The sequence below is a fragment of the Diadema setosum genome, chromosome 1, assembly GCF_964275005.1.
Source record: "Diadema setosum chromosome 1, eeDiaSeto1, whole genome shotgun sequence".
Lineage (NCBI taxonomy): Eukaryota > Metazoa > Echinodermata > Echinoidea > Diadematoida > Diadematidae > Diadema > Diadema setosum.
In genome coordinates, this window is record NC_092685.1 from 32,172,832 (window position 1) to 32,195,395 (window position 22,564).

The 22,564-nt window shown below is 38.7% G+C and overlaps 3 non-coding genes across 3 annotated transcripts; 2 read left to right on the forward strand and 1 right to left on the reverse strand.

Annotated features, from left to right (window-relative positions):
• Window positions 1-6,620: 6,620 nt before the first annotated feature.
• Trnas-gcu (transfer RNA serine (anticodon GCU)) lies at window positions 6,621-6,702 on the reverse strand. The gene has a single exon. It is a non-coding gene; the product is annotated as a tRNA-Ser (tRNA).
• Window positions 6,703-8,497: 1,795 nt separating this feature from the next.
• Window positions 8,498-8,579, forward strand: Trnas-gcu (transfer RNA serine (anticodon GCU)). Its single transcript has one exon. It is a non-coding gene; the product is annotated as a tRNA-Ser (tRNA).
• A 1,541-nt stretch (window positions 8,580-10,120) lies between these two features.
• On the forward strand, window positions 10,121-10,202 carry Trnas-gcu (transfer RNA serine (anticodon GCU)). The gene has a single exon. It is a non-coding gene; the product is annotated as a tRNA-Ser (tRNA).
• Window positions 10,203-22,564: the final 12,362 nt, after the last annotated feature.

The window sequence follows — 22,564 nt, forward strand, 5'->3', positions numbered from 1 at the left end:
AGCTTTGAAATGAAACTTGGTACTAGTATATCAAGACCTAGAATGAAACCGGGTTCATGTGTGCACTATCGTTAAACAAAGAACTGCTAAGGTGTCAGGTCATGGGGTCAAAGGTCAAAGATATGTCTTGCAAGGTGAATTGCTGTATTTGACATTTCACCTACTGACATAACTAGTGCTCAGTGAAGTTCTGTCATAATTGGTTTAGGTTTAAAATTAACTTGTTCACCTTTTGGATTTATTTGCGTATGCATCATTGCTGTCAACAGTCAAGGTAAATTTCTAGAATTTGACTAAAGTTTTTGCAACTACGATATTATTAGATAACATCTGTTGACAATATGACTTTAAAGATGCTTCAGTAGTATGAATTTTGAATATATCTAGTGAGGTTTGAAGTAAAGGTTGAATTCCTTACTGCTTTCAGTCTTACTGGTTTGATGCAAGACTGCAAGACTAGTATTAAAGAAATGTATGGCCTGACGATACGCATATAGAAACCTTATGCATAAGATGTAAATTGAAAGTATGGAACATACCAATATGCAGTGCCTTTCGTTGCTTGTATGGTAGGAAGAAGTGCTCTAGGGAGTATTTACACATCCGTGGTAGTAATTTTGACCGCTAGATCACACCAGCGATCCTGTGAGTTATTTTCCAAGTCTTAACTGTTTGTTGTCTCCAGTCAATGTTTCTGCATTTTAGATCCTCTGGAAATGACAAGCTTGGCATGTGGGAATTTCTGTAGAGTTGTATAGGTTATCACTTGTTTTTCATCTGGCTTAAAGTGGATATTGTTGCTTGCTGTGTTTTTAGAATCATTTTGTTGACATTAGTGGGACATTTTGATACTTTTGTAGACTCTCAACACATTAGAATTCCTTGTTTGCTTGTCTTATTTTCTCTGGTGGGATTAGAGAGAGGCATTACAGTTGCTTTGTAAAGCATGTACAGTACTCTCCACTAAATCAGATAGGGTCCCTTAGAGCACTTCTCAACCAATGAGATAGCACACACTATTTGTCAGCGGGCATGAGCCAAAGCTCAGGAGTCAGGCACAAGAAGGTATCTCTTGCACACTCACAAACTCATACTGTAGCCCTTCACAGGTATTTTTTTCAAGACTTTTGAATCATTTTTCAGAGATAACCTTTCAGATTTTTAAAGGGGACAATGTACATCCAACGGGCAAATGTGAAAGTTCTGCAGAAGCCAGAGGGGTAGAGGTTACTTGTGTTTGAGAGTTTAGTGCTGACATTCACGTATATGGTTGGTTTGAGACTGTGTATAACACATGTTATGTTCAGGAAGAGAAATGACAGCAAAACATAATATGTGATGTGTAGCTTCAACTACAAAATTCAGCAACATGGCACTAATGAGTGGGTTGAATAACTGATTGTGTCCTCTTGTGGCTGTGTGCGATATATTTAGATATAGATAAGTTTTATGCGAAGCAGTTGTACATGTTTACTAACATCAGATACTCTTTGGAATGGCATAGAATAAAATTCATGAAATGGATATTTGGACCAGACATTTGAATGCTTCATTTTCAACTGCAAAAGGCACCACACAAATGTTTCAAGAGGTTTTAGAGACGACTTATATTGAAAGTGGCAACCATGTTGTGAATGACGATTTTCAGCTGTTAGGTATATTGCCAGTATGCTTGCAGACTTGAATATATAGCGGATAAACAGATATTTGAGTTGTAATTGGGAGGTATTTATGTAGACCTTTTGAGTTTGAGACTTTCTTTGCCATCTTCCATCCATAGTACACTTGACCATTAGATCCTTTTACTCATAATGACATCATTTTTGGTGTTTTTCCCCCTTGTATTTTCATTATCAGTAAAGGATTGCAGTGAGATTGTTTTTCAACTGAGTATCTCAGTGTGAAACCATACCAGTATCAAGTGTTGCAACTTAAAAGATATTTATTTTCAAGTAAACTAACACCCTACTATGCATTATGTGTGGCATTTTGTTGAACTCTCTAGACTTTCCATCTCACCCCAACCCATAGCAAGGCATTGTGTTTAATATATCCCGTACATTGAGATTGTGGTGATAGAATGCCTCAAAGTGCACTTTACATTTGCAATCTGCTATTGAAAATAGTGATTAAAAATCTGAGATGCTTTTATCTGAAATCAAAAGAACTAATGTGGACCATTCACTGATGTGAAATGGTCGAGTTCAATTATGCTACAGAGCTGTCATTTATAATTTCAAAGAATACATGCTGATAGTCTCGTAGAATTTCTCAAATAAAAGATGTACCAATGCTTTTAGGTCTATTCATCTGATCTACTGCTCTAATTTCTTCAATTCTCATCTCTATTGGAGAGCTTAAAAGTCAAGTCAGCTTTGATGCAACACTTCACTGATTATTGGTGCTCAGATATTTTCTGAAGGGAAAAATGAACAGATGCCTCTCCCCATTATATGAAGACTTTTTGTATTTCTTATATTCAGTTATCTCGGTGTAATGGAGATTTGGTTTGTGGGGACACTATAGCTACTCAAAAAGGGCAAAGAGTCACTGCATCATAACTTAGGTTTGTTCTGTATACATAATAAAAGAGGAAGTTTTAATCATATTGCTTACCAATGTACCCACTGTCTCTTGACTATCGTGGTCCTTTGTTATCATAAGGAATAAATTGTTAATTACAGAGTCAACCTTGCTGTGATTTTGTCACTGTGGAGACTGAAGTGGAGGCTATAGCTAATACAGTATATGCCTTACTTCCACCTTCAGTCAAATCATTGCCAGTCCAGCCATGGCTACATCATGACAACATCAAACAGCAGTTACATCCATGTTTATTGTTTGTACCATACATCATGACCATACATTGTATATAGTCTACAGATGATGTCAAGGGGTGTTTGTATGTGCATGTTTGCATGTGTGTATGTCTGCAGAGTGAAGGGGGGAGAGGAGGGAGAGAGAAAGAGATAGAAAGGATAGCATATAAACTTGCCTGCCTTTTAGTTAACATTTCAGTTGACCGCCTCCTCCATGTAAAGGAGACTATGGAATCATGAGGTCTTTTCCCCGTGTAAATCACTACTTGTGCATCTTCATGTAGATGTACATCAGATTCTATTAGACTGTTAGAAGTCCAATATTGATATATCTATGATTGATCTTAAAAGAAGACTTTGATGACATTTTTTAATATTTCTTAACTTTATCATGGCAGACCAACTGTCGGAAAGAAAAGAGAAAACCCGAGAAAAAATTTATAGCAAGCCGTTGGTTGAAAACACACATACACACACACACATGATCATATTTTAAATTTTATATGAATTTGAAATCAAATTGTTTGATTATTTCTGTTACTTCTCAACATGAATCACTTCCAAACTAATTTATTTTGTTAGAATTAGGGGTAAACTTTGGGGTAAAACTTGCAGTCATACATCCCAATGCTCCGCTCGCGCTGACAGCCGTGATTCACACGGCGTCTAGTTGAGCTACACTGAATTTGGGATAGATGATTATTATAGGAATGGTACGCATCAGTATCGCAAAAATGTATGTAAAGAATCAAGTAAAGAAAAATGCACACGTTCCTCATCACTCTTTTTATCACTTTCCTTCTCGAAGTCGAAGGTTAGACCTGCAGGCTCCTGTGCCGAACTGCGGTTTTTATAGGTCAGTTTTTATAGGACTTTCTAAGGTTTGTACGCCGTCTTGTAGCCGAAGCAAATCGCTTTTTAGTTTCTTTTTTAAACGCAGTATGCTCGAAGACTTTGCGGTCTTCACGAACTACACTGTATGTCATACACGTAACTTTCAATAATAGAATGTTCTATTGTTCAGTTGCGGGTCTTACCGAGGTTTCGAAGCTACATTACACATTATATTTCCTTTCCCTCTGTGGATTAGGAATAGCCGAAAAAAACAGACAAACAAACAAAATATAACAATATTTCCCTTGGCAGTTTTCGCGATTGCTACAGAACACCACTTGGCATTGGCAATTGTAAATGGAATTCAGACGGAGTCCAATCCATGAAAGGACGCTTAGCTGCCCGCAATGTGAGCTTAAGAAAAGATATGTTATTGAGTATATACGTCAGAAAAAGCGGTAAAACTGACGCAATAATGCGAGCAGATTTTGCCAAAACATTCGAAGTTCTTAGTCATAGAATATTTTGATAAATGTGCTTAGCAAGGTTAAAATTTGGTGAATCTTATTGTTAATAGATTACTATTCTTTACACAAACATTTCAAGTTCTGAACTGATCAATGGCTGGACGTCGGAAAGTTTTAAAGCTGAAAGAGATATCCGACAAGGATATCCATTGCCATCATTAATTGTTATTGATTTGGGCTGCTGAATTTATGTCCTATAGTAGGCCCGTCAGGAAAAAGAGAAATATTCGGCCAATGGAACTGGCAGATTATAGTATGACTTTCAACCATAGTAAATCGTTACAGTAGGATGATGAAACTTTATTTTTTGTTAAAGATGTAGAAAAAAAAACGTTTGATGAAATTTCAAAAGAGTTACAATTTTTTTTTTTTTTTTTTGGGTGATGTAGCAGGCCCAAAGATTGATAAAGAAAAAACATTTATGATATGGCTGGGTGATCCACATTGGGGAAAAAATCTTGGCAGTTGACAAAAGGAGCCTAATATTATTTTGCACGAGTTATTGCTCTAAAAACTCTAGCTTTTAACCAAATTACTCATATTATGATAGTGGTAGACTCAATGCCGCCTATGTTTTTGGATGTTTGGGGAAAATACAGAGAAGTATCATCATAGAGGGTTTCAGTAAAGGTGCTGGAATAAACATGTTGAATAAACAAAAAAAAAACAAACTGTTAAGTTTTCGATTGAAATGGCTGGGAACTAATATGGAAAATGACTTGTTTTTATTAATTGACTTTGTTTATCAGGGTGCATTTTCGTTGTTGTTGTTGAATTCTAATTACAGTGTATAGCAATATTATTATAAATGTTTATAAAAAACAAAATCCTAAACTTACAACAAAAAAAAATGAAATAAAGCATGGGAGCATATAAGGTACTAAACCACAGTGCTAAATCGGATTGTTTAGCACAACAAACTTCTGTTGTTTGATAAGCATTAGCTGTTTTACAAAGATTGGTATGACAGCGGCATAGGCCTGTACTTTATATGGGAGATCTAGTCAGAACAAAATGTTTCCGGTCCATGTAATACATCGGTCGGAGAGTAATTAAAAGAGAAGAAAATGCATACACTACGTTTTTGTTTTTGTTTTTTTTTTGTTTTTTGTGCGTGTGTGTGATGTTCAATAAAAAACAAAAACCAAAACAAAACAATACCATATGGGTCAATACCTATGATAAACGTCGCATCAGGCAATGTGTGTGCCGATTTTCGTTGCGATCGCGCGGTTGAGCACGGTCGAGATCTGGAGCCCCCTCACCCACTATCATCTACCAAAATAGCTCGGTTCGGCCTAGGTAGGGTTAAAAGAAAATACCAGAACAGTTTCTTTCGAAGATACTGACCATCCAGTGATTACATAGAAATGGGCAATTTTGATTGCGTTTGCACACGTCCATATATATAGTCTTCTGAAGCTTATAGAAATTGAACTCGTGCACAAAAATGTATATTGCAGACTGAACTTGTGCAAAGTGCTTGATGAATTGATTTTAAGATATTTAAGAATGTTTGCTGAACTCAGATGTATGTTAACCTCTATTGCTACCTTTTAGTCTGTGCATAACCAATCACTAAATACTTCATACTCATGAAAAAAATATGCATTCGTATTTTAAACATTTTCGTAGAAGTTCCACCTCTATACAAAATCCTCCATTCAGATCATCTCTGTTCATAATCCCAGTTGCGGCTCCACTATCCCGTGACACTAGACCTGCAAACATTTCGGCACAGGAGCTATGGAGACTAAACCTTCGACTTTCCGAAGGTAAGTGATACGAAGAGAAATGAGCTATGCATTTTTCTTTACCTTTTTAAAATTTTAAAATTTACATACATTTTCTCATATCCCAACCTCAGTGCAGCCCAACTGTACACGCCGTGCGAACCGCGACTCTCAACGCGAGAGACAATAATTTATAGAAATTTACCTCTGATTTCGCAAAATAGATCGATTTGGAAATGAGTCATGTAGAGAATTAATAGAAATAGTCAAGCAATTTGATTATATCATAAAACCTTGAATTATGATATCATCTATACTTAAGGATTCTTCAATAAACAAGAGCTGGTTGTCTTGCCAAAACCGGAGTTGGGATGCCGTTCATTATGCATTTTCTTTTCTTTTCTTGTCCGCTGCTCACTATTATCATTTTTTTCCCCAAAGATTTATTACGAGCTTATCTTGGATTTTATTTTTTTTTTTCGACAATTGGTCTTCCATAATAAAGATAAGAATGATAAAACTACAATGTATTAGAACTTGTCAGTATACAGTTTTCTTCTAAGATGCTATGGATTCATATCTATTGGACTATAATGATAGATAAGTACAATATTGATGATAACTGTTTTAACCATGGATGTCAATCTTTGCAGAATTAATCGTTGAGACAATAAGGAATCGAATTTTAAGTCATGTAAGTAAAATTTCGACGAGGATGGGATTCGAACCCACGCGTGCAGAGCACAATGGATTAGCAATCCATCGCCTTAACCACTCGGCCACCTCGTCACTCCGAAGGCTCCACCTGTAGTTGGCAAAATGGCTTTTTTGGTTAGATTGCGATACATTTACAAGTATTGCGACACTATAGGTGAGCCCTATAATGATACTCAAAATACACAGTGCTGCCACCCCTCTCTCTTTCCTTCTCTCTTTCTCTCTGTCTCTCTTTGACCATTCACTTATCTGGATGAGCCACCATTTGGATGCTGCCGAATGTACATCATGTAATCTGAATAGGATATGGCGCAATCAAGGTCCCTGTAATCCAAATGTATTACGTCGACCTCTATTGATTCCTGTTTGTCTGTGCATAACCAAATAGCTAACTTCATGAAAATGAATATGCATCATACATTCTGCACCCTGTTACGCCCCATCTCTAAAAAACAAATAAATAAAGTAAAAATAAAAAATAAAAAAATAAAAATCTCCAGATCATCCTTGTTCATATCATTCCAGCTGTGACTCACCCCTCGTATTTTGACCAGAACAGTAACACCGTTATGTGCCGTACCATTCATTGCTACATGCAAAAATTTTGTAAGAAACATTTGCATGAAAGGAACATGATAACGGTTATATGCTGTTGTATAAGTGCAGGTATAGGTACATTATTAGTTTATACTGTGTCTACTGATGGGCTCAAGTGTTACAGGGGGATGATAGCTAAGAATATGAAGAAAGGTGATATGGAGGATATTTTTAAAGATGGGCTTAACAGGGTGAAGAAAAAAATTCAGGAAAATGTTTGAAAATAATGATGCGTATTCTTATTCAAAGAAGACTTGTGGCCGATTTTCAGACTTTATAGCACCTAACATCTATAAACTGGTTAATCCTATTACATTGATGGGTACAGAGTTTCAGAATTTGTAGTGACTGGGATGAGGAATAAGAATGTTTTAAAAATTCATTAAAAAATCACAATAAACGAAGATGATGACTTGGCAGCTTCACATTAGAATAGATAGATAGATTAGAGATAGATAGATAGATAGATAGATAGATAGATAGATAGATAGATAGATAGATAGATAGATTTATAGGATGATAGATATTGGTTTATTTCATCAAAAGGAAGGTACACAGCAGCCGAGAGGCTGAACTGCGTGTCCTTGGTGTAAATGTACAAACGAATGCACATGAATGTATGATTGGATCCTCAAGGAAGCAGAACAAAAGTAGAAAGCATGCACGAATTCTACACAGGTGACGTTATTATAAGCACGCATGGTATAATGGTATTATTATGCTATATAGGTCCCTATCCAGGCATTGTGAGCCTCCTATGTTATTATTTTTGTTCAGTGTAGACAAAATTGTTTTTGGTTTTTCAGTGTATCTGTTTATCTGCTCAATGATCACAATAAATTCCATAAATCTGTATACATGGCACTATCGATATAATATAATTATATGTATATATACGCATATTATGACGTGAAATAATCTGGAATTCCCCTTTAAGTATCCAGTAAAGTGGTTGTGTATATGCCTATATAGATCAAAAGGCATCAATGGCGGTCAACATACATTATTGGATTATATTCAGGGACCTTTTAGATTGCACTATATCCTATTTAGATTACATGACGTACTGAGTACTCGGCTGCATTCGGTGGCTTTTAGTGCATCGAGACAAGTGAGCAGGCCCAAAGAGAGAAGGGGAGAGAGAGAGAGAGAGGGGGGGGGGGGGAGGAGATCGATGCTTATTTTGAGTATCATATCGGACCCACCTGTAATATCGCAATAACCAAATAAAGAGACACTTTGCCAACCACATCTGAAGCCCTCGTATAGTGACGAGGTGGCCGAGTGGTTAAGGCGATGGATTGCTAATCCATTGTGCTCTGCACGCGTGGGTTCGAATCCCATCCTCGTCGATCGAACTTTTACTTGAATAACCTAAAATTCGAGTCCCTTTATTGTCAAAACTGTATATTCTGCAAAGATCGGCATTAACCAACTTTAAAACTCTAAAACAGTTGTCATTACTGTACCTATTTATTAATAGTCCAAACGATATATACATCCATCTTGCACCCCAAATGAAGACTGTATACTGACAGCTTTTTTTTTTTCCATTCATATCTTTAATGGAAGAACAATTGTAAGAAAGAAAAAAAAACTAACTTTAAATCCAAGATAAGCTCGTAATAAATCTGTGAAAAATGATAATAGCGAACAGCGGGGGAAAAAGAAAGAAAAGAAAATGCACATGACGTAACGGAATCCCAACTCCGGCTCAACTGGTAAGACCAGGGCCGGCGGAGCGTTTTCAAAAGTGGTGGGGGGCACACTCGGGTTTCATGAGCTGACAAGCAAAAAAAAAAAAAAGGGTTTCAGAACCTTACCGCGTTATCTCTATCTATTTCTTTTAAGTGCCACTTACGTACTTCCGGGTTAAAAAAAGTGGGGGCCCAAAGTCATGACACCTTATGTATTCCTTGGAATTCCTTTGCGCAATATGAAAAGGGCTGCCGTCACGTCAGCAAGTCGCACCAAAAGGGTGCATTAAAAAAAAAAAAGGATTATGGACAATAATTATTGTACTAAATTCTTTTCTTATTATTATTTGCGCAGCTACGTGTAATATGATTAGAAGAACATGTATAAATAGAGAATATCAGAACAGTTTGGCATTTAAAAAGATACTGACCATCCAGACACTATACACCATGGGCAATTCGGATTGCACTTACACACGTCCAGTCATCTGAAGCTTAGAAATTGAACTCGTGCACAAAAGACGTATATCAGCGAGACAATGAATTGCAGACTGAACTTGCTTTGAATCTGATTTTAAGGTAGAACGTTTGTTGCTGATATCACAGTCTGAAATACGACGTTATACTCCCATTCCTGGAATATTTTTTTTCTTTCTCATCACTCACTCGCGTCGGAAGCAGTTATTTGCTTCTGACCACCCACCGAAGTGTATCGGATCGCAGTCTGATGAATCTAACTTGTGTTGGTCGACTATTAGGTCAATTATTATGAGACATGTCACGTGTGATCGAACGATCTTGCCTCATCGGATCATCGATCGACACGTCTGACACTGACCTGATAGTCAGCCAACACCAGTCGAATTAATCAGACTGCGATCCGATACACTTCGGTTGGTGGCCGGAAGCAACAAACTTGTTTCTGACAAGTGACCGATGAGACAAAATTTATATGGAACTGGGGTATTATCCTACACAAAATATTAATTACATAATGTTTACAGTTGTTTGTATGCCAGTGGTGGTCATAGAACATGAGTGCATCGAGACAAGTCCAAAGAGAGAAAGAGAGAGAGAGAGGGGGGGGGGGAGTGACGTTTCTTTTTAGTATACAAGAGCCCACCTGACATCGCAGTATCGCAATAATCAAATAAAGATAATTATATTTTGACATCCACAATTAGAGTCTTCGTCATGACGAGGTGGCCGAGTGGTTAAGGCGATGGACTGCTAATCCATTGTGCTCTGCACGCGTGGGTTCGAATCCCATCCTCGTCGAACTTTTACTTGCGTGACCTAAAATTCAGGTCTCTTCATTGTCACAACGGTAGATTTAGCAAAGATCAGTAAAAATTTAAGGCAGTTGTTATCGAATATCAAAATCTACTCTAGTTTCTGTTTCGTCATTTAAAAAGAAAAAAAAAATATTTTGCCGATCCTCCCATCAACCCTTTTTATATATAATATCCCTTGCTTTTCAAAAACAGGTAAAAACACGTTGAAACAAGCTGTGTCTGGTAGTTCTGGTACACAGAGAGAGAGAGAGAGAGAGAGAGAGAGAGAGAGAGAGAGAGAGAGGGAGAGAGAGAAACACATACCGTACATTCAGAAACTGATATCCTGCCAAATCGAAGCAATACGAAAATCATGATTTTGTATTCTCGTCAACATCCAGTTTACAGTTTACACTGAAACTCCACTCCATGTTTGAGTTGATATTACCGTATTACATCGACTGAATATAAGTACTCAATATAATACTCCAAAACCAAACAAATAATTAGATGATATCAGCAATGACACTGTTTATCAAATCATGAACACGTCACTGTGTCAAGACACAGAACTACATAACTTTTTGTGTAAAGACAGTGATTTACTCCCGCTTGCGCAATCGAATCAATAGAATGATTTCCAGACCACATGCTGTACTACAGATTGTATTTCGCTCCAAAGAATATTAATGTCTCCTAAATAAATGACAAAAGAAGTAGCGGGTTGAGATGGCTTTTTCTGGTTGCCTTCGGTAAAAGGGGTGTCTTTGTTGCGGGCCACGACTTCGTCGCCATGGAGGAGAAATTTTGTGAGAGGGACTACAGTTATTAAGGGTTTGTAAACCAGACTATTATAGTATCGAATCACTACTACACGTACTAAAAGCTCTCTCTCGCGCTGAACGCGGGACTCTCAAAACCGTACGTATGCGCTGCCACATTTGGTACCACCCACGGGTACGTGGTGATAGAAGATCGAAGAGTGGCTGATACGGCTAGCTGTGCGCGCATGTGGCCGACTTGCTTGCTGGAGAAAAAGACGAGAGAATTTAAAGGGACAGCTGGCTACGGCATGCAGTTATGTTGGAATGTCAGGACTATTCCCCAACACTGAACTAGAGTCTAGATCTTGATCTACACCAGCCCTGAACTCCTGCATCTACACCAACTCTACCGACAAATTCAGAAGTGGTCAGAGTGCATGTGTGGTCACGACTAACAGCACTTCGCGTCTACGAGTAACTACATTGTAGTTAGATACCAAGAACGAAGAAGGCGAGGCTTTCGTTCTGTTTGCACAGTGAAGACAGCTCTACCGACTCCGTAACACCATGCACTACCACTAGTCGTCACCAGTCCACCTTACTTAGCTTCACCAACCAACCACAGCTCTGTTCGGCAAACTGGGTGCTTCCAGGGCTCCCTGGTGCTTCGCACGTTCATGCCTGGTGGTGATCGCCGTCTCCCGAGCCGGGACTCCCTCCTCTCTTCACACCTCCCTAACGTTCGGCCCTGGCTCTACTCTCCACCTCCCGCTTCTTCCACGTTCTCTCAAAAAACTCAGAGTCGATATAGAAACCACTAACTATACACAGCCCTGTCGCTAGTGCACGGCGTCTGGTCGGGCTAAGATTATAAGAAACCGTTAGCCTATACTAATAGATCTAGCAGATCTACACAGACTACAGTACACTGTAGTCAGTGTCGCTGTACAATTGTGTACCGATGTGGAGAGTCCTAAAGACTAATGAAGACAACATGTCAATGCTTTGCAATGTCGCATACAGAGCAGCAAGACCTCGCATGTTCTTCGATGTGCCCCCCATACCAGGTACAAACAGAGCATTTAGCACAGCCTTCCTAATGCAGCAAGACGACTGCAAAATATCTCTCATTTCCTGGTCTACCCATCTCTTGTTGACCGAATGTGGTATGATACATCATCACCCTTCCCTATCTTCCGTCATGGGCACATCGGCCCGTCTCCTGCCAGCAGCTGAGAACATCACTTGGCGGACTCCAATGTATGACATTAGCCATGTCCCCATCCACATCTGGCACATCAACGCCAAGCCCAAAGGCGATCGTTGTGATGATGCAACGTAGCGTTAATTTCTCCAAGGAAAAGTTCATACATATGCGCTCGTGGCCTGGCTGTCCTTGTCTATCGATGCATGAAACATCTCTGTGAGTCTACTCTGTACAGTGCATGGTCTCCAGAACTTGCAGTGTGCGCACCTTTCTTCAGTGTTTCATAACATTAAATACCGCATGAAAAGCTCACCAACATGGTCGATAAGTACGTCTGATGAAAGAACAAAACGATGTCATGTATCAACAATAACAGTTTATTAACTTTGTAATTAATGTATCGACCATCATGGCGTCTGGTCGGGCTAGTGGCTGCTATGCTGCTGTCCTTACCAGGATCATCATCCTCCTCGTCAATGTCCTCTTTCTCCCGATCCCGGATATTGTGACATTTCTCTTCTTTAGCTGACTATTAATACAGGTGAGGTTATACATGTATGTAAGTGGAGATGTATGTCTGATTCAGTGACTGCACCCTCCTTTCCCTTTTCCAGGGCATCCTTACTTTCTTGTTCACCTTTCCTCTTTATATTGGTTGGAATTGGGGTTTGAGCTCTTGCCTCCTCTTGGAGACATGTACCCTGTATGTACGTGTCTCCAAATTTTCTCTCCTTCCTGTAACATTCTTTTCTACCCTTTCCTCAAAGGCAGCCTTCCTCATACTCTTGTTCTTTCTTTGCACTCTTTCACTCCTCTGGTTATGACTCTCTACAATGACAATCTGTATAAATATGCTGTGTATTTATTGTGTTTGTTTATATATGATATATATATATATATATATATATATATATTGATATACAAAGTATATATAATTTTTTTTTAATGAAGTATTGACAATGTACTTGCACATGATTCTAGCTTACTTGTTCTAACCCTTTTTCCCACTTGCACTTGTTCATATATTTCTGGGATGCTGCGTTGCTGCTTCAGATGCTTCTCCTGTTTTCACCTATAGATGTGGGTACTTATACTGCTGTCAGTTACAGCTCAGGGCTGCCAACCCTTGAGTGAGAGTTTAATTTTGGTTTTAGTGGGACATTGTTAGGGAGCAGAGAGAGTGAGGGGGGGGGGGGGGTAGTGAAGGAGTGTTCCCCCTTCCGCAGTAGGGAACTTTGTCAATTTTCCAGTGCAATCTGGTGTATACTTTAAAACTGTTTTCACTGATGACTGAATTTTTATGAAAACAAAACGATGCTTCTCACGTTGTCACCTATCATGATGTTGGTACTTACTACTGTCAGTTAGAGTGAGAGTGAGAGTTTAATTTTGGTTTTAGTGGGACATTGTTAGGGAGCAGAGTGACGGGGGGGGGGGGGGTGTGAAGGGAGTGTTCCCCCTTCCACAGTAGGGAGCTTTGACAATTTTACAATCTGGTGTATGCTTTAAAACTGTTGTCACTGATGACTGAAGTTTTATGAAATGCCCCCCCCCCCCCACATGTACATTGGTTAAGCTTTGTGCATGAAGGGAAAGTTTGGGCTTGAGTTCATTGAATATTCGGACTACACATATCAGAGATTTTGAGGATTTGTTTGTTTGTTTTTTGTTTTTTGTTTTTTGACATGAGAGATCTTCTCAGAATGAGACAGTCAGAACTGGGTGAATTGCATGTTGTTAGTGAACCATTTGAATGATGAATACAACATTGCAGCAACTGGGTGAAATGAACTTTGGATGCCATGAAAAATTGCCAATATGTTGTATGAGTGCGTTTCTTACCATACACTTTTTTGTTTTTAATGCATGTACAAGGAATGTTATGCTTTTGCTCTCAAGGGTGATCATATAAACACAGGGCAGTATCTTTCTGTAGATGCAGATTGTCCTTGATGACTTACTGTATGTATGTGGGGATGGCTAGGGTTTTTTTCTTGTACGTCCTTTAGCCTATTGTGAGCAGGGTTAAATTCCCTGCAGAGAGACACAGGCAAATGAACTCCATTTTGTAGTTGCATCAGGGTATTCAGTGTCCAGACAAGTGTAGCCTAACAGAACAAAAAACAAACAAACAAGCAAACAAACAAACAAACAAAAACAGGAAACAATTCTACCAAATGCCTATTTTCATTGTTCTATAATATGAGATGTATGTGCATAGCACTACAATGATGTTCCTGTATTCATCATTATAACCATGCAAACACCATACAAAAAATTCAGTGATTAAAGATGATAATACATGTATGAGTATACTAGTAATCTTCACATTCTCTTTGACAGGTGGCCCATTGCTGATGATGCCTTCCCAATCCATGAATTCAGCTTGGTGTCCAGGTTGAGACTGTTGGAGATGATGGAACCAAGGTATGTGGAGTCTTCCACCACATCAAAGGTGCAATCACCACTGGAGAGATGCAGGGAGCCAAGCTGACATCTTGACCGAGGACATTGGCCGTGTTTATGTCAACCATGAGGCCAAACTCTTTTCAGGAATGAGCAAACAGCTACATGTAATGAGCACTTGGAGAGCAAGATGCGCATGATGGACTGATTAGAGTGTGAGGTACATTCAGTAGAGTAGGTAAAGGCTCTGTATCTAATCAACATGTAGCGTAAAATTTGTTCAGAGAATAGTAAATTTGCTTCTGAAAGTGTTGGATTTGGGATGTACTGTGTTGCCCCCATATGTACTGCATATGAAATAGAACATAGAACGAAGAAATGTATGCATGTATTATGTTATGATTTTGTAGATCATAATACAGTACAAGGAAAGTGAAACTGGACCTCTCGTAGAATAATCCCTGTCTACCCCGGAGTAGATGAAAAAGGCAGAAATGTGAAAGCAGGGTACAGTGAAAACTACTGAATTCTCAAAATTCTGTTCAGAAGGGTAGGAAAATGATGTGTACATATACTTGGACATTGGACTGGTTTTTTGTGTGTGAGTAGAACTCTGAAAACCTTACTGTTGGTGACCTAAACTTCTTTGAAATTTCACTCTATTTAGGTCAAATGTTTCTTGGAAAAATTTTTTTTTTCATTCTTCCACTGTTTCTTTAGTCGGCTTATCATCCCAGCCACCTGCTTAATCCTGCAAGCACTGCAGTCCAATCTTGGCCTTTTTAAAGAAGGCTGCAGTAAAGCCAAATATGTCCAAGATTCTTGCTATTAAACTTCAGCTTAAGATCTTTCCCTTTGTCAGTTCTTATTCAGATGTACACTCTTGCTATCTTGAACTTTCTCTGTCTTTTCTGTGTAGAAGACTCTATAAATCAATCAATCTTTAGCACCCATACAACAGCAGGAACTTTTTCCTCGCTGATTTCTTCGCGGATCTGTCTTCATTTGATGATGATCCCTTTACTTTGAATCCCTGAGAAGCAATATTGTCCATGTAGGTGATCTCCTTGAATTACCCGCATTGCTGCCTCAGGAAAATTCTGTTCATTTTCCTGTGTTGTAAATTGAAGAGCAATCTGGGCAATTGATGGTGCTGGCTTGTCACCAAAGGTTACTACAGTCAGTAGATAAACAAATACATCTAGTTTAAGGTGTTTTCATTATGCACCAAAATGGTTGTACTGCTCCGTGTTTCAAAGATCATAACTTAAGGACTTCGCTGCCCTTGCATTACTTCGAACTTTCAACACATGGTGGTTGCTTTAAAGGGATCGTGCAGTTTTGGTTGAGACCTAATTTCAGGTTTCTAACATTTTTGGTGAGATAGTGAGAAACCGCTTATGAAATATGAAAGAGCATGTAATTCTATGAGGAATTCAATAATGTTTATTTGATGAAAATTGGTTTTGAAATGGCCGAGATATCAAAAAAAGAGCGATTTTAATAAAGTGTGGGACCCACACTTTGTTACGATCGCTTTGTTTTTGGATGTTTCAGTCATTCCAAACCTGATTTTCATCAAATAAACTTTGAATTCCTCTTAAAATGGTATGCTCTGTACTATGTCATAAGTGTTTTCTTGGTATCTCGCAAAAAGTTAAAAGCCCTATTCTCATCTCCACCAATACTGTACCATCCCTTTAATTACAAACAGCAGGCAAACCATCTAGGTCAGATTCTTTCTGACGTTCAGCATGTCTAATGTACTTTTTAGTTTTGCACTGCACCACAGCATAACTTCATTCTGTCCATGTGAACCACCTTGCGCTTTCCCTGAAGTCCTATTGGACTCTGTAAGTATCATCTAGCAATTTGGTAATGACCAAATATGGACCAGTCCACTTGTGCATAAATTTAGGGCAAAAATCTCTCTTTCTCTGCACTCGATGTAACCACACCCATTCTCCCACTTTGGAACTAGTCAGAATGTTGCTCTGATCATGTACAAATTGTAGTTAATAATCGATGATTAGCAGACAGTTTAAATCCTCCCGTGCTGTCTCTGGCACAATAGAGGTGGTTTCCCTCCTGTGATGAGAGTGTAGCCTGTTATAATGTCTGTTGATATCTGCCCAGTTTTCAATTTTGTAGTTGCATCTCTGGCACTTGAAAGTCACTGGATATCCATGTACATTTGTCATGTGAGCCATCATGTCAGTATAGTTTGGCTCCCTCTGTTGGCAATGCCAGCAAGAAGGCGTAAGAATTAATTAGAAAAGGGATGCATACAGTGTATGTACCCGAGTCACTTTAAAAATCTATGAATTCTTTCTCACTGGCAGCATGTCTAACCAGCTTGTTAGTATTGGACCACAGTATGGCTTCATTCTGCCAATGTGCACTACCATGGGTTCCACCTGAAGTTCTGTTGGATTCTGTTGGAACATCTAACAGTTTAGCTTCCACTCCTCTACAGTTACTCCCATTTCCAGGCATACTGCTTTCTTGTCCCTTATGTGTACCCATCTTTTATTTGTCTTGGGCTTTTTACATGTAGAACAACATGAATACACCTCCTTCCAAGATAGCTCACATTGCGAGGACCTTATCCTTGGTCTGCTCGAGCAGCATTTGTCCTTCACCAATTTGTTCTTGCAAGACTTTGTGGTGTGTACATAATTTACCTTAATGACTCTTTAATGGAGGTTAAGCATCATGGATACACAAGAAGAGGTTACCACTGGACTGGCTGCGGGACTGCATCTTTGAGAGCCTTTGGCAGTGAATGCATGCTTATCTGAGATTTAAGTCATTTTCTCGCTCATAGCGGAGTCATTCCCCTCCTGTTTAGCAACTCAACAAACTTCATCTTCTAATGGTCATGTTGATTTCTCTGTACTGGTCTTGAACAAGATTCAGATAGGGCATCCCTTGCCACTTTCACAATATTTGGTAGAGTCAAGCTTTGCATCAATCATGGTGTGTGTACACTGTATGTGCTGTTTGCTTTATATTTGTTTGTTTGTTTCAATATATCCAACCTGAATTTATTATAAAAAATGTTCTGAATAATTAATCTGAAATCAATTATTCAGTTATTCATTGAGTACTCGGCAACCCTAACGAACATACCCTAAACCCAGTTGTAGACCTCTCTTACCCTTTCAGTCAACATTAAACCAAAAGCTACCTCTGACTATCCTAGACTTCTCCTAAATGACCTTCTCCTGACTTGTAAGGCCTAATTTTGATGGATATAAAAGACATACAATTATACCCTAATCATGTGCATAAAATGCATTCTGCTGGTTATGTTTGGTATAAATCAACTATTGCCAGTGCCTGACTGAGCTGGACGGCCAGGTTTCTTTTTGGCGCCTTCTGTTTTTCACCCATTTTTACAGCAAAGATTGTGAATTTGGTAGCAAAGAGTGTGTATGTCTTTTGTAAGGACGGTTTGAGTTGAAAGCTTGCTGTAGTGTACTTAATGAAAAAAAACAAATGAACGAACCTCCATTTAGATACTCTCCTCTGTCTCCTAATGCCAACATATATGAAATCATAGTCAGCATCAGCCGACTCCGTTAACACAATTGAAAACTGATATTTGTGATTGTAAAATGTGTAACCTGAATTTTTAGGTTGCTGAAGGATGATGTGCTTCCCATCAGTGACTCCTAGGCAACTAGTGGCTCCTTCTTGAAATTGTAAAGGATGAACAGTATTTGAAGTTTTATGATCATTAAACCCCCGCCAAACGAAGTTTGAAGGGGGTATATAGGAATCAGCGGACGGTCGGGCGGTCGGTCGGGCGGTCGGTCAGGGTCGGTCCGTTGCAAATCTTGCGTCGCGAACTACTTCCTCAGTTTTCAACCGATTCCCATAAAACTTGGCACAGATGTGTGCCTTGGGTTGTAGATGTGCAAGACGTATTTTTTGACAGTACCCAAAAGTACGTTGCCATGGTAACGGCATATTATGGGCAAAAATGGGTACAAATCTTGCGTCGCGAACTCCTCCCACAGTTTTTGATCAATTTTTATGAAATTAGGTACAGATGTTCATCTGAATATGTTAATGTGCAAGACACATATTTCCGCAGTGGCAAAAAGTGCGTTGCCATGGTAACGGCATGTTATTGGTAAAATATAGGGCAAAATGCTTCATGGCAAAACTGCTTCATCAGTGTTCTTCCAATTCTCATGGAATTCATATTGAATGTTTGTCTTAGGATATAGGTCAGCATGACACATTTCTTGACAGTGACAAAAAGTATGTTGCCATGGTAACAGCTCACATATTATGAGCCAAAATGATGGAAAATTTTGTGTTGCAAACTACTTCCTCAGTTTTTGCCCAATTTCCATGAAACTTGGTACAGATGTGTGCCTTTGGTTGTAGATGTGCAAGACGCATTTTTTGACAGTACCCGAAAGTACGTTGCCATGGTAACGGCATATTAATGGCAGAAGATCAAGGAAAGATCTTGCGGATTTAACTACTTCCTCAGTTTTTGACCAAAGCTTATGAAATGTGGCACACACCTTGATCTTGGTGGGAAGATGTGGAAGACATATTTTTCGGACGTGTCGGAAGCTGCGTTGCCATGGTAACGGCATATAAATGGCAGAAGATCAAGGAAAGATCTTGCGGATTGAACTACTTCCTCTGTATTCGACTGAAGCTCATGAAATGTGGCACACACATTGGTCTTGGTGGGAAGATGTGCAAGACATATTTTTTGGACGTGTCGAAAGCTGCGTTGCCATGGTAACGGCATATTAATGGCGGAAGATCAAGGAAAGATCTTGTGGATTGAACTACTTCCTCAGTTTTTGACAAAAGCTTATGAAATGTGGCACACACAATAGTCTTGGTGGGAAGATGTGCAAGACATATTTTTCGGACGTGTCGGAAGCTGCGTTGCCATGGTAACGGCATTTAAATGGCAGAAGATCAAGGAAAGATCATTCCTTGGGTAAGACTGTCGTCACGGGGCGGGGGTATTAATCACCTTAAGTGATATTTCTAGTTTAATCTACACTTTTTAAGGCTATTGTGGGTGAAAATTTGACTTTCACTTTCAAAATAACATAGAGGAAACAGGGTTTAATGTATTGAAAAACGTTTTTTCCCTTTACCTTTCTAACATCTGAGCAATTTCTCAAACTGTCAGATGATAATAAAACAACCAACAGCAAAGGAATATCATACTTGGCTTGTATATTGATGCAATCATTTTACAATAGTACCAAACACATCACTTTCAAAATATTTTGAACCTTCATGCAGGATGTAAACTGCCCTTATCAAAGCTTAAAATTCTGGTAGTCTACGTCCACTTTTATCCATAAAACTGAATCTGACTCTGCTTCATCCAATATCTCATAGTAACTTTTATACTAATCTGAGATTATTATTTCCAGACCATGAACAGACCATAAACACCAAGAGCATGGGAACTTTTCAATTCTTCTTCTTTGCGGTAATACAATGGAAGTCAGGGAAGCAAACCAGATCAATGGAGTAGGTTTTAGTTTCGGATGAACAGATTGTATCGAAATACTTAAAGTATTCTGTAAAAATTCTGCAATCACATTTTTTCTCAAGACTGCATAAGGTAAGACGTAATAATGTTAGTTAAATTGTAGAGAAATTGCAATAATTGTGGTCTTGAAAAGCATGATGTCCTTGAACTTCACAGACATGTGCCTCGAGTTCCTATAGGTAAAAGTAAATACCAAGCTCTCTCATTTTCTTCTCATCCCACCCAAGCTGCATCATGACTCGATATCGAATGAGTCTATCACCTTGACAGCCTTCTCATCCTCATTCCCCGTCGATGGTCCATACCTTCAGAATATTGGTGTCCTTCCTCATCTCCTGCATAACTTTGCTGTGCATTCTCGTCAAATCGTTGATGTAAACTTCTTTGAGCGACATCTTTTCCCTCATGCCTTTCTTTCTCTTCGTTAAGAGAAGCCTTAGCCTCCCTCCTTGCAAAGTGTGCTATGATGGTGCCCTTTCCCTTGGGGCCACTCCCGAGATGATGGCAAATGCTCAGGTCCACTGTGCTCATGTTGAACCCAATCTCTGTAGCCATCTTAATGACGACCTTGGTCGTATCCTCCTCCTTTTCGCTTACACCATAGATTTTGACATGCTCTTTTCTGGTGTACAAGAAGATGTGCATATGATGCCTTAGTATGATATTGATGATGAAGTTCAACATAATGTATATGAAGCAAATATATCCCAGAAAGATGAAAAATTGTTGAAATAACCCAAATGGTGGTGAGGTGTCACAAAGTACTCTCACAAACAGTCCAGCTGAGAGAAAGGGTTCAGTCAAAGTGAAAAATTCCAATAAAGATATAAATTGATGGGTGTAGGGAGCAAAATGGAAGAGCAACTCACACATACATCCTAACCCGCCAGATACCAGAAATGGAATTAGCGTGGTGAAGACAAATTCACAATCGCCACATGTGCAAGTACGGATTCACTCTTTTGGAGTAATAATTTCTTCATAACTTTCCTTGAAATTGCTTGGGATGAACAGTATCCAAAGTTTTATGATCATTTAATCAACACTTTTTAAAGCTAGTGTAAATGAAAATTTTGACTTTCACTTTCAAAATAACTTTCTGGATAACAAGGTTATGATGTATTGAATAGCTTTTTTTTTCTCGTTTTAACAACTGAATAATTTCTCAAATTGTCACATGATAATAAAACAAAAATAAAGTGAAGTAGTCAGTCTATATATGCAGTCATAGCAATGAATTAGGAAATTCTCCATTAACACAATTAAAAACTGATGTTCGTTATTGCAGAAAATGCATCCTGAATTTCTTGGTTGGCGCAGATTGATGTGTTTTCCATCTATGGCTCGTAGGCAATTTGGTATTTGCCATTTGCTGAGAAAGGCATTTGCAATGTTTCTTCATACATCACTAGAAGTTTGGCTGTGTAAAAGCATGAAAATGGATGGTTCAGAAAAGCTGAACCAGGTCACAATAATAAAATTCCTATTAAAAATCTTCTTATGTAGCCCCCCCCCCCCAAAAAAAAAAAAAAAAAAAAAGAATAAAAAAAAAAAATCGCCACATGTGCAACTACAGATTCAATCTTTTGGAGTAACAATTTCTTCTTAACTTTTCTTGAAATTGCTTAGGATGAACAGTATCCAAAGTCTTATGATCATCAAATCAACACTTTTAGGGCACTTTTCAAAGCTAGTGTGAATGATCATTTGACTTTTTTGACACTTTCAAAATGATTTTAGAGGATAACTAGGTTATTATCAATTGAATAACTTTTTTCTCTTTCTTACAACTGAACAATTTCTCAAATTGTCAGCTGATAATCAAACAAAAATGAAATAAGGCAGTCACTCATGAGCAATCATAGCAATAAATTAGGAAAATAAATGTAATACAGTTTTGATTTTAATAACTTCTTACATGGGACCTCAGTCTCTGATTTGAAAATGACCCTCTTGGCTCAAATGTGTACTGTCACAAATCCTGGGTTTGCAGGACAACCAACTGGCAGCTGCTGATTCCCTACTTCTCCCTTTCTCTGCTCTTAGCAGCCTCCTACATGATGTCCTGAGCAATTTCATTTTTACTCCAATCCGTTTTGAAAGAGATGAATATGTTGTAGCTTTAAATCCTACTGGTGACTGTACTGCGCTTTGTTTTTCACACACCTTTTGTCAATAAGTCACTGTATTATTCTATCGTAAAAAGATTTTTACAGGTGCTGTAGCCGTTGTTGCAAATAAACGTACAATAAATTTCTAGCATGTTCAAAGTCCCATCAGGGGTGGCAATTGGCCTGCGATACTTTAAAAAAAATCTGCTGTTGTGTCACACACCTCCTGAGATGTTGCACCATGGGACAATCTTCTTTGATAGGGCATCGCATCACGAAAAATTGCAGAGTGTGAGGTGAGCTTAAGATGGATGTCATAGGAGTCATGCT